The following is a 10,529-nucleotide window of genomic DNA, read 5'->3' as shown; positions in this document are numbered from 1 at the left end:
GTCTTTCAATTCCAATATACCCACTACGATCAATATAGTGCCTTCATTCCAATATACCCACTACGATCAATATAGGCCTTCATTCCAATATACCCACTACGATCAATATAGGCCTTCATTCCAATATACCCACTACGATCAATATAGTCGCCTTCATTCCAATATACCCACTACGATCAATATAGTGCCTTCATTCCACTATACCCACTACGATCAAATAGTGCCTTCATTCCACTATACCCACTACGATCAATATATGGCCTTCATTCCAATATACCCATACAATCAATATAGTGCCTTCATTCCAATATACCCACTACGATCAATATAGTGTCTTCATTCCAATATACCCACTACGATCAATATAGATGCCTTCATTTCAATATACCCACTACGATCCAATATAGTGCCTTCATTCCAATATACCCACTACGATCAATATAGTGCTTCATTCCACTATTACCCACTACGATCAATATAGTGCCTTCATTCCAATATACCCACTAAGTCAATATAGTGCCTTCATTCCAATATACCCACACGATCAATATAGTGCCTTCATTCCAATATACCCACTACGATCAATAAAGTGCCTTCATTCCAATATCCCACTACGACAATATTAGTGCCTTCATTCCAATATACCCACTACGATCAATATCAATATAGTGCCTTCATTCCAATATACCCACTACGATCAATATAGTGCCTTCATTCCAATATACCCACTACGATAAATTAGTGCCTTCATTCCAATATACCCACTACGATCAAATCAATATAGTGCCTTCATCCACTATACCCACCGATCATATAGTGCCTTCATTCCAATATACCCACACGATCAATATAGTGCCTTCATTCCACTATACCCACTACGATCATATTAGTGCCTTCATTCCAATATACCACTACGATCAATATAGTGCCTTCACTCAATATACCCACTTTGATCAATATAGTGCCTTCATTCCACTATACCCACTACGATCCAATATATTGCCTTCATTCCAATATACCCACGTACGATCAATATAGTGCCTTCATTCCAATATACCCATACGATCAATATAGCGCCTTCATTCCAATATACCCACTACGATCAATATAGCGCTTCATTCCAATATACCCACTACGATCAATATAGTGCCTTCATTCCAATATACCCACTACGATCAATATAGTGTCTCATTCCAATATACCCACTACGATCAATATAGTGCCTTCATTCCCATATACCCACTACGATCAATATAGTGCCTTCATTCCAATATACCCACAACGATCAATATGTGTCACTTCATTCCAATATACCCACTACGATCAATATACGCAAGTTCAAGAAATAAAATAAAGCCATCTAATTATTTCATTATCCTCATCATTTGAATATTTCTGTGAATAACCAAATACGGGCGGGGGGGGGATATAAAAAAACGATATATAAAAAAACTATGAAGCCAGACAGTAGCCGGTGTTACGAACTGAGTTCTAACCTGGCCTACCTTGCTGAACTATGCTGGTTTCAATCCTGGGTCTGATGGGAAGAATCCGGTGGATTTGAACCTGCAGATACAGAAGATGTTTTTCAGATTGCTTAACACGCCCCTGCAAGATTGAACCTGTAAGAAGTGTCTCGCCATCATGTTTATTCATATTCACCATCATGTTTATTCATATTCACCATCATGTTTATTCATACGGTTGAAGTCGGACGTTTACATACACTTAGGTTGGAGTTATTAAAACTGGTTTTTCAACCACTCCACAAATTTCTTGTTAACAAACTATAGTTCTGGCAAGTCGGTTAGGACATCTACTTTGTGCATGATACAAGTCATAAACAATTGTTTACAGACAGATTATTTCACTTATAATTCAATGTCTCACAATTCCAGTGGGTCAGAAGTTTACATACACTAAGTTGACTGTGCCTTTAAACAGCTCTGGAAAATTCCAGAAAATTATGTAAAGGAAAAAATTGTAGACCTCGACAAGTCTGGTTCATCCTTGGGAGCAATTTCCAAACACCTGAAGGTACCACGTTCATCTGTACAAACAATAGTACGCAAGTACCACCACGATGGCACCACGCAGCCATCATAACGCTCAGGAAGGAGACGCCTTCTGTGTCCTAGAGATGAACGTTCTTTGGTGCGAAAAGTTCAAATCAATCCCGGAACAACATCAAAGGACCTTGTGAAGATGCTGGAGGAAACAGGTACAAAAGTATCTATATCCACAGTAAAACGAGTCCGTGCCTTGCTCAAGGGCACATCAACAGATTCTTCACCTATTCAGCTCAGGATTCAAACCAGCAACCGTACGGTTACTGGCCCAGCAAGCTTAACCMCTAGGCTACCTGGKACCCCAATACATAGTTAGGATGGGGGGGGCTCTCATTTCTTCTCCACCGGCGCTGCCTCTGCTGCTTGCCTCTGCTCTCAACCTCTCCTCCAGGAAAGTCTTGTACTCCTCTGCCTATAAATTGTTGACGATCTCAATGCCCAACGAGCGAGCCGAGCTGATGATGCTCTTGGCGACCATCTTTAGGGAAGCATTCTGCATCTTGAAGGCTTGTGCTGGGCCTTGACCTGAGCGATCTCATACACAGCCTTCACAGACACCATCCCAGCTGTCTCATGGCCTGTTTTACTGGCCCCTTTCTGGATGCCAGCCGCCTGCTTGAGGAAGTAAGACACTTCCTGTCAGGCTTAAGGTGGATCTTGATGGGCAGAGGGATTCCTTCGTTGAGCTCCATTGGCCAATGGGGATGGCTTTCTCTCCCAGGACAGGGTCGAGAGGGGGTCCAGGGGCCGCCTGCCCGGATGTCACTATGGCCCGTATCACCCCCCCCCCTCCCATTGTCCACCAATCTTGGACATCCTGGCCTGTCTTTAACGCTCTCTGTCTGTCCGTTATTCAAGGTAAGCATTTCATAATTTACATTTCGAARCGATGTAGTCGGAGCTGAATTCCACAAAGCTTGGTCTCTGCTCCACTCCTTTGGTGGAGTTCATCAGAAACTTCCTTCACCGTGGAGTTTAGTCAGCTAAGAGTCGAGCTGATTGCAGAAAAATAACATGGAGGTAAAAATCTCTGAGCGAGAGACAACGGCAAAAAAAAAGAGGTGTCATCCTAGAAGGCTGACATAATGCCAGGGACAGAGGCTAGCACGACCCCTGTCAACGTCTGACAAGGCAAGGGAGCAACAAATCCCTGGATCCCTAAATGGGGGCATTCAGTGGGATGTCTGRGGCCCGTCATCGGTGCCTCCTGCCCGAGAACCTCTGGGAACAAAGCACCCTGTTCAGGTGCTGGGTCACTGGGATGACAGCACGGTGATGTCCCRTGTCCTACTGTCATCAGCCAGTACCTACCTACCTGACCAACCTCAGACCTTGAAACTGTTACCGAACAGAACTGAAGCGAGCACAAAGTATGACCGTATGAGACTGCCATGTTGATAACAAAATATGTTTCCTTAAGGGGCCTCTTTGAAACGTGTCAGCAATGCATTGACTCCAGGGCCCATATTCATAAAACAAGAAGAAGTGCTGATCTAGGATCAGTTTGGCCTTTTAGATTATAATGAATGGATAGAGGGACCTGATCTTAGATCAGCKCTCATAASAGGCCCAGAATATGATATGCTTTAAGGAATAGGAAAGTCKTTATATCAAATCAGTATTAGAATATAAAATGTTTTATTGTTAAAAAAACGGATCGATCATGCAAGTCTATGCCGAGGCTGCTGTCTGCTATTTTGTTATCCTTCATTTGGTTAGCAGACCTTTCATTTTGATGAACGGAGACTCTGGTTTGAAATCCAGCCCCCCCCCATTAATTATCCTATAAGGGCCGTATAGTCACAAAGACAACAGTTTGATAGAACCTACTGTTTCATACACTCGGGAAGTGTGTTATTCTGMATGTTGTCATGTGATCACAGCTCGCTCACGTCACTCTCTGGCCCGTCTATACTGGAGTGAACAGGACACCCACTTCATTGAGTAGCGGAGTATAGCCTTTCCCAGTGAAAGGGCTCAAAATCGCTTCTCCAGGGCGACGTGGTTCTCATTCACCCAGTTCTTCAACCAAAAGGTGTGTCAGCCCAGGAAGTGACCTTAATTGAAGTCAATACACAAAACGTCAAAAACACAGAAAAATGTGCCCATGGCACAAAGGTTGGTYAGCCAATCCTAGTTGGTGTCATTTATTAAATGTGACCTGATTGCTATTGTTGAGACCTATTCTCTGTAACAGGTGTATCAAGTTTCATRCACTTATTCAACCATAACGTATTTGCAAAACAAATGTAATTTAATGTGCAAAAAAAAAAAGTTTGTCCCAGGCACAATGGTTGCGATGTAAATCCTAGTTGCCGTCATTCAATAATGTAAACTAACCAATATTGTATTGTTGAGTGTGTGTGTGTGCCATACATCYTCTATGGAACAAGTTCACCAAGCTCATCAGTAGTCCTCTAAGGTCATCAGTAGAGGTGCGTGGGTAAAATCATTGGGGAAGTGGCAGAATAAATTCAAACACTGTTTGTTTCATCACAAAACCGGAGAGCAACCTCTGTCCGGTGGAGTCCACAAAGCATATTGTGTTACATGTTTCCGACATTTCTGAKATTTTCGTACTATTGATTTAGAACCAGCAGAGATTTACCGCAAGTCGCAAAGAAAACAGGAGCTGCCTCCACTATTCCGGCACCATTTCAACTATTTTACCTTCATTTAACTAGGCAAGTCAGTTAAGAACAAATTCTTAATTTACAATGACAACCAACCTAACTGCTTGTTCAGGGGCAGAAAGAGATTTTTACCTTGTCAGCTCGGGGATTCGATCCAGCAACCTTTCGGTTACTGGCCACARGCTTTAACCACTATGATACCTGCCACCCCTATGCTTAGTCTAATACAGTGTCAACTAAAAGACAAACAACTGTMGTCTGCTATTGACTGTCTAGGTGGGAGTCCACACCCATGGTTTCTCAGGCCTAGTTTTTAAAAGGGAAGAAGGAAAACCTTCAGGAAAATACTTTAGCCCTGTTTATACCTGGTTCTAACATGCTTCCTTTGTTCTGATCTTGTCCACATTCTGAAAATGCCCAAATTTTTTGACAGGTGTAGATGATTTAAAAACCGCATTGTGGTCTGATTGTGATCAGATCTTTCCTGCCCACCTCCAGAGGTAGACAAACACACATTGTGTCTGTATATCTGACAAGTGTAGWCYGATCTGGACAGTGAAACCATTGAAATCATCATTATTAAAATGTGTAGTAAAATGTGTAGTAAAACTCTCTACAATCATTGGCAGGTGACGCTATTGACTTATGGCATCAACAAGCGTCTTAAAATGAATAAATATTATTTTTGAAGTAATATTTACCAAATAAACTTGTATACAGGGATGGACCAGGATATCTAGTCACAATGCAGACACAGTGGACCGATCAGAGACACATTTTACTACCATGTGTAGATTCAAACAGCAGATCAGAGACACATTTTACTACCATGTGTAGATTCAACAGCCGATGGAGAGACACATTTTACTACCATGTGTATATTCAACAGCAGATCAGAGACACATTTTACTACCATGTGTATATTCAACAGCCGATAAGAGACACATTTTACTACCATGTGTAGATTCAACAGCCGATAAGAGACACATTTTACTACCATGTGTAGATTCAACAGCAGATCAGAGACACATTTTACTACCATGTGTAGATTCAACAGCCGATAAGAGACACATTTTACTACCATGTGTAGATTCAACAGCAGATCAGAGACAACATTTTACTACCATGTGTATATTCAACAGCCGATAAGAGACACATTTAACTACCATGTGTAGATTCAACAGCAGATCAGAGACACATTTTACTACCATGTGTAGATTCAACAGCCGATAAGAGACACATTTTACTACCATGTGTAGATTCACAGCCGATAAGAGACACATTTTACTACCATGTGTAGATTCAACAGCCGATGAGAGACACATTTTACTACCATGTGTAGATTCAACAGCCGATAAGAGACACATTTTACTACCATGTGTAGATTCAACAGCCGATGAGAGACACATTTACTACCATGTGTAGATCAACAGGATCAGAGACACATTTTTATACCATGTGTAGATTCAACAGCAGATCAGAGACACATTTTACTACCATGTGTAGATTCAACAGCAGATCAGAGACACATTTTACTACCATGTGTAGATTCAACAGCCGATAAGAGACACATTTTACTACCATGTGTAGATTCAACAGCCGATGAGAGACACATTTTACTACCATGTGTAGATTCAACAGCCGATGAGAGACACATTTTACTACCATGTGTAGATTCAACAGCAGATCAGAGACACATTTTTACTACCATGTGTAGATTCAACAGCCGATAAGAACACAAATTTTACTACCATGTGTAGATTCAAAGCCGATAAGAGACACATTTTACTACCATGTGTAGATTCAACAGTCGATAAGAGACACATTTTACTACCATGTGTAGATTCAACAGCCGATAAGAGACACATTTTACTACCATGTGTGATTCGACAGCAGATCAGAGACACATTTTACTACCATGTGTAGATTCAACAGCCGATAAGAGACACATTTTACTACCATGTGTAGATTCAACAGCCGATAAGAGACACATTTATACCATGTGTAGATTCAACAGTCGATAAGAGACACATTTTACTACCATGTGTAGATTCAACAGCCGATAAGAGACACATTTTACTACCATGTGTAGATTCAACAGCAGATCAGAGACACATTTTACTTACCATGTGTAGATTCAACAGCCGATAAGAGACACATTTTACTACCATGTGTAGATTCAACAGCCGATAGACCACATTTTACTACCATTGTAGATTCAACAGCGATAAGGACACATTTTACTACCATGTGTAGATTCAACACCGATAAGACACATTTACTACCATGTGTAGATTCAACAGCCGATAAGAGACCATTTACTACCATGTGTAGATTCAACAGCGCAGATCAGAGACACCATTTTACTACCATGTGTAGATTCAACAGCCGATAAGAGACACATTTTTACTACCATGTGTAGATTCAACAGCCGATAAGAGACACATTTTACTACCATGTGTAGATTCAACAGCAGATCAGAGACACATTTTACTACCATGTGTAGATTCAACAGCCGATAAGAGACACATTTTACTACCATGTGTAGATTCAAACAGCCGATAAAGAGACACATTTTACTACCATGTGTAGATTCAACAGCCGATAAGAGACACATTACTACCATGTGTAGATTCAACAGCCGATAAGAGACGCATTTTACTACCATGTGTAGATTCAACAGCAGATCAGAGACACATTTACTACCATGTGTAGATTCAACAGCAGATCAGAGACACATTTTACTACCATGTGTAGATTCAACAGCCGAATAAGAGACACATTTTACTACCATGTGTAGATTCAACAGCCGATAAGAGACACATTTTACTACCATGTGTAGATTCAACAGCAGATCAGAGACACATTTTACTAGCATGTGTAGATTCAACAGCCATAAGAGACACATTTTACTACCATGTGTAGATTCAACAGCCGATAAGAGACACATTTTACTACCATGTGTAGATTCAACAAGCCGATCAGAGACACATTTTACTACCATGTGTAGATTCAACAGTCGATAAGAGACACATTTTTACTACCATGTGTAGATTCAACAGCGATAGAGACACATTTACTACCATGTGTAGATTCAACAGCCGATAAGAGACACATTTTAACTACCATGTGTAGATTCAACAGCAGATCAGAGACACATTTTACTACCATGTGTAGATTCAACAGCAAGATCAGAGACACATTTTACTACCATGTGTAGATTCAACAGCAGATCAGAGACACATTTTACTACCATGTGTAGATGCAACAGCTACAATACGGGTACAGTCAGAATATGGATAAGATCAGTACAAATGACGCATGTTAGCACCAGGTATAAACAAGGCTTTAGACACCTGTGGTTTGAGGCTGTACCAGGATCCTGCAGTACAGCCTATCCTTCCATCTTCTACGTTAGCAATGGACAACATTTCCTACTGAGCATTGTTTACTCAGGATGATGTATGCTTTCTCTAACAGTGTCATACGATGATGATTCCCCTCTATATATACACTGAACAAAAATATAAACGCAACATGTAAAGTGTTGGTCCCATGTTTCATGAGCTGAAATAAAATATGGAGTATGTTGAATGTTGAATACACACAAAAAGCTTATTTCTCTCAAATGTTGTGCACAAATTTGTTTATATTTCTGTTAGTGAGAATTTCTCCTTTGACAAGATAATCCATCCACCTGACAGGTGTGGCATATCAAGAAGCTGATTAAACAGCATGATCATTACACCTTGTGTAATGGGGGCAATAAAAGGCCACTCTAAACTGTGCAGTTTTGTCACACAACACAATGCCACAGATGTCTCAGGTTGAGGGAGCGTGCAATTGGCATGCTGACTGCAGGAAAGTCCACCAGAGGTCCTGTCAGAGAATTAAATGTTCAATTCTCTACCATAAGCTGCCTCCAACATCGTTTTGAGAATTRGATAGTACGTCCAACAGGCCTCACAACCGCAGATCACATGTAACCATATCAACCCAGGTCCTCCACATCCGGCTTCTTCTAATGTGGGATCGTCTGAGACCAGCCACCCGGACAACTGATGAAACTGAGAATTTCTGTCTGTAATAAATCCCTTTTGTGGGGAAAAACTCATTCTGATTGACCGGGCCTGGCTCCCCAATGGGTGGGCCTGACTCACAAGTGGATGGGTCTATACCCTCCCAGGCTCCCACCCATGGCTGAGCCCCTGCCAAATCAAGTGAAATCCATAGACTATGGCCTAATTTATTTAAATTGACTGATTTCCTTATATAAACTGTAACTCAGTAAATTTGTTGCATGCTGCATTTATATTGTTGTTCGATATAGTTACATACTCAAAGGACTAAGTAAACAACTCTTTTGAGCAACAACTTCTTTCCTGGTTGAAATTCCAGCAATCTCACTCATTTCTGTGTATCTAACTGGAAGATGTAAATATGTCCCGCAGTTTTCCATAGTTCATAGGCCATTGGATGGAGGCTGCATTGAACAAGACAAACTTTGGTTTTGCCTGAGTTGCTCAACTTCAGTTATTACAACACCAAAACAAAGATGTTAGTGCCCCCTGCTGGAAATAATGGGCACTGTCGTCTTCCGCAAAAAAAAACTGTTTTATTTTTCCCCCCACCTTTATTTAACCAGGTAGGCCAGTTGAGAACAAGTTCTCATTTACAACTGCGACCTGGCCAAGACAAAGCAAAGCAGTGCGACAAAAACAACACAGAATTACAAACAAACGTACAGTCAATAACACAATAGAAAAATCTGTGTACAGTGTGTGCAAATGTAGAACAGTAGGGAGGGTAAGGTGATAAATAGGCCATGGAGGCGAMATAATTATAATTTAGCATTAACACTGGAGTGATAGATGTGCAGAAGATGATGATGTGCAAGTAGAGATACTAGGGTGCAAAAAAAAAGAGCAATAAAATATGATGCATAGCAATGTTACATATATTCGCTACTTTTCCTGATTGGAATCATTATCACAAGATGTATCCCTTTAATGTAATTCAGTTGCTCTAAATTAGATTAGTGCTGCCTTTGACCAGTAGTAATGGTGTCCGTATATCGTTGCTTGGTACTGTAGGTATGTGTCTGTACTATGTATGTATGTAGGTATGTGTATGTATGTATGAATGCATTGTATTATTGAATATGTGAATATGTTGGACATGCATTGGCAATGCAATTGCTATAATACAATGCTGTATATTCTGACTTTTTTTGCTTTAAAAAAGAAAATCTATAATTAAAAACTGTTGATAAAGAAAGAAATTATAGAATGTTATGTGCAGTCGATTGGGCCTATGGATTGGACAGTGTTTCCAACAGTCTAGGGATAAACTAGTCTCGAATGGGCATCCTTCTAAATCTCTTCTCGTTAACACTGATTATTGGTTCGCTAATCCCGTCAATATTATCCTCTGTCTTAAATGTTTAGGACGACGGCGTGGATTGTAAATTGTGTGCCTTGTGCTGCGCTTTCCTGTTKCAGAAAATACAGAAACCATTTTTTTTTAAAGGTTCTACCCGATGACATAATCAAAAGTTGTAACATTTTAAAAACAGTGATCTTCAAAACATTAAGACATTCACGGTGATGTGGGGAGCAAGACAATACCCTTCCTCTGGCTAGAAACTCAATAGAGGTTTTTAAAATCACTGTTTTTCCTTTGAAAATCCTATCCCCTTTATCTTTTTCTTCTTCTTTTTTTTACCCCCGTTTTTCTCTTCAATTTTCGTGGTATCGCAATCGCTAGTAATGACTATCTTGTCTCATCGCTACAATCCCGTACGGGCTGGGAGAGACGAAAGGTCGAA

At 40.5% G+C, this 10,529-nt stretch overlaps 1 pseudogene; it reads right to left on the bottom strand.

Annotated features, from left to right (window-relative positions):
- Positions 1 to 2,358: 2,358 nt before the first annotated feature.
- Positions 2,359 to 2,865, bottom strand: LOC112072473 (large ribosomal subunit protein uL11m pseudogene; annotated as a pseudogene).
- Between the last annotated feature and the right edge of the window lie 7,664 nt (positions 2,866 to 10,529).

The sequence above is a fragment of the Salvelinus sp. IW2-2015 genome, unplaced genomic scaffold, assembly GCF_002910315.2.
Source record: "Salvelinus sp. IW2-2015 unplaced genomic scaffold, ASM291031v2 Un_scaffold1942, whole genome shotgun sequence".
In the NCBI taxonomy this organism is placed as follows: domain Eukaryota; kingdom Metazoa; phylum Chordata; class Actinopteri; order Salmoniformes; family Salmonidae; genus Salvelinus; species Salvelinus sp. IW2-2015.
The sequence above is the reverse complement of the archived record's forward strand: the minus strand, read 5'-3'. Positions and strand labels throughout refer to the sequence as shown.